This window comes from Cuculus canorus, chromosome 1 (assembly GCF_017976375.1).
Source record: "Cuculus canorus isolate bCucCan1 chromosome 1, bCucCan1.pri, whole genome shotgun sequence".
Classification (NCBI taxonomy): Eukaryota; Metazoa; Chordata; class Aves; order Cuculiformes; family Cuculidae; genus Cuculus; species Cuculus canorus.
In genome coordinates this window covers 63195257-63197972 of record NC_071401.1, presented here as the reverse complement: position 1 = coordinate 63197972, position 2716 = coordinate 63195257, and positions in this window count along the sequence as shown.

The window sequence follows — 2716 nt, the reverse complement described above, 5'->3', positions numbered from 1 at the left end:
CCCAAGGAGGCAATAATGTTGCTATTCAGTTCTTCACGTCTAGCTCTGGAGAAATTTGATTTCCCTAGCTTTCAGCCAGTAAAGTCCCCTATGTATCAGTAAAAAATGCTCCAATGGAAAATGAATCTTACTTGTGCATATAGAAATTTTTCTATTAATCACGCCTTTTCTGCAAGGTGACCAATAATGAATGGTCAAACACACCAGTACCAAAACGTTCTGCCTTTCTGCTTCCTACTCTGTGTTAAATACACAGAATCACAGAATCAGAATCACAGAATAACCTGAGTTGGAAGGGACCCACAAGGATCATCGAGTCCAACTCCTATTGCTGCACAGGACAACCCCAAAATTTACACCATGTGTCTGAGGGCACTGTCCAAATATTTCTTGAATATTGTTAGGCTTGGCACCATGACTGCTGCCCTGGAGTGATGGTTCCAGTGCTCCACCACCCTCTGGGTGAAGAACGTTTTTGTAATATCCAACCTAAACCTTCTCTGACACATCTCCCTGCCATTCCCTTGGGTCCTATCTTGGGCCACCAGAGAGAGGAGATCAGTGCCTGTTCCTCCTCCCTTCCTTGTAAGAAAGCATTAAACTGCTATGAGGTTTCCCCCTCAGTCTCCTCCTCTCCAGGCTGAACAGACTAAGTGACTTCAGCTGCTTCTCGTATGTCTTCGCCTCTAGACTCTTTCACCAACTTTGTGGCTCTCCTCTGGAAACTCCAGTAGCTTGATATCCTTTTTATACTCTGGCACACAATACTTGAGGTGGGGCTGCACCAGGGTGGAGTAAAGCGTGACAATCACCTCCCTCAACCGCATAGCAATGCCATGCTTGATGCACCCCAGGACATCGTTGGCCCTCTTGGCTGCCAGGGCACACTGTTGGCTCATGTTTGACTTGCCATTGACCAGAACCCTCAGATCCCTTTCCTCAGGTCTGCTCTCCAGCCTCTCAGTCCCCAGTCTGTATGTATATCCAGAGTTGCTGTGTCCTGGGTGCAAAACCTGACATTTGCCCTTGTTAAACTTCATGTGGTTGGCGACTGCCCAGCTCTCCAATTTGTCTAGACCCCTCTGCAGGGCCTCTTTGCCCTCAAGAGTGTCAACAGCTCCCTCAGTTTCATGTCATCAGTGAACTTGGTTAGTAAACCTTCAAACCTTGCATCCAGGTCATTTATGAAGATACTAAGGAGTACTGGTCCTAAGACGGATCGCTGTGGAACCCTGTTACTGACTGGTCACCAGCCCAATGTAGCCTCATTCAGTATGACCCTTTGAGCCCAACTCATCAGCCAATTGTTCACCCAGTACACTATGTGTTTATCCAGCTGTATGCTGGACATTTTGCTTAGGAGAATACTGTAAGAGACAGTATCGAAGGCCTAGCTGAAATCCGGAAAGATTACATCAACTCATTTTCCTTGCTCAACCAGGTGGGTAACCTTGTCATAGAAAGAAATAGAAACCTTCCCTTTTAAAAACCTGTGCTGACTGGGACCAATGAGTGTGTTGTCTTTCAGGTGTTTACAAGATGCCTGTACAGGCATGTCCTCACCCTCAAAAGCAGTTCTGATTTTGCTGGAGACACCCCCCACAGCAGCTACTACTCCCATGTTCAAGCAATGCCCTGGCAGTTCTCTCCGTTTGCCACTCTTCGTGCTGAATCTTTGTACTTGTGATGCTGTTCTGGAAATACAGTACCAGATTACTATCTCATCTATTCTCGGTGCCTAGGAGGAAGGCATGTATTGACTGAATTCACCTTTAATCCTTCAGATCAGTGCAAATGTACATGCACATCCTTAAAATATGTAGCTTGAAAGGCAACTTCTAACAGCTACCACACACACTCAGCTTTTAGTCCGTATTGTCCAGATAAGAGAAGGGGATCAATGCTATGTAGAGTACTGAGTGCTAGTGATTATTGATCCTCTTGACTGTCTGGCTGAAATGACATTGATTTAGGAACATATTTACAGAAATGCTGAGGAAGGAGCAGAGAGGTACATGAATTCCTCATGGATATAAATACTGAAAGGAGAAGTGCTGTCACTGTATATCCACACATCCCCTGCCCATATTCCCAGCAACACAGGATTCAAACAACTAGACCTCACATATTTCAATGGAATGAGACTACATACGAGTCAGCAATGGGGATATATTTATACGCACTGCTACCCCATTTCTATCCTGTATGTATATAGGAGCAGAAGCTCTGGTTGAGTGTTGGCGTCTGCTAGTGAGTCCTGCAATGAACTGATAGAGTTGTAAACAAGAATTCAACTAGGAACACTCTGGACATTTACCAAAATTATTTCAGATTACATCCCAAATAATACAGAGTTTTAACAAGCCCACACTTTTTCTGGCACTTAGTAAAGCAAACACTTTCCAGCATATACTTTGCCAACAAGCACGTGCTCACTCGCTGGTCACAAGCACATCCTCTTTGCAGGGCTTTTGGTTGGCAGCTTACGAGGAACACTGCCTGCTGAGGTAGTAGTGCCTGAAGTGCTTTGCCTTGTGGTCTGGGCCATGACAGCCCCTCAAACTGTTAATGTGACTGAGATGGAAACCCAGCAAATTTAGTATAATCTGTGAGCCGAAGACAGCTGCCATGTCCAGGAACAAGGTCAGACACTTCCCCAGGAAGCATCATTAGGCAGCAGTGCTAGACAGACAAAGTTAGAGGGAGGCAAACAGAA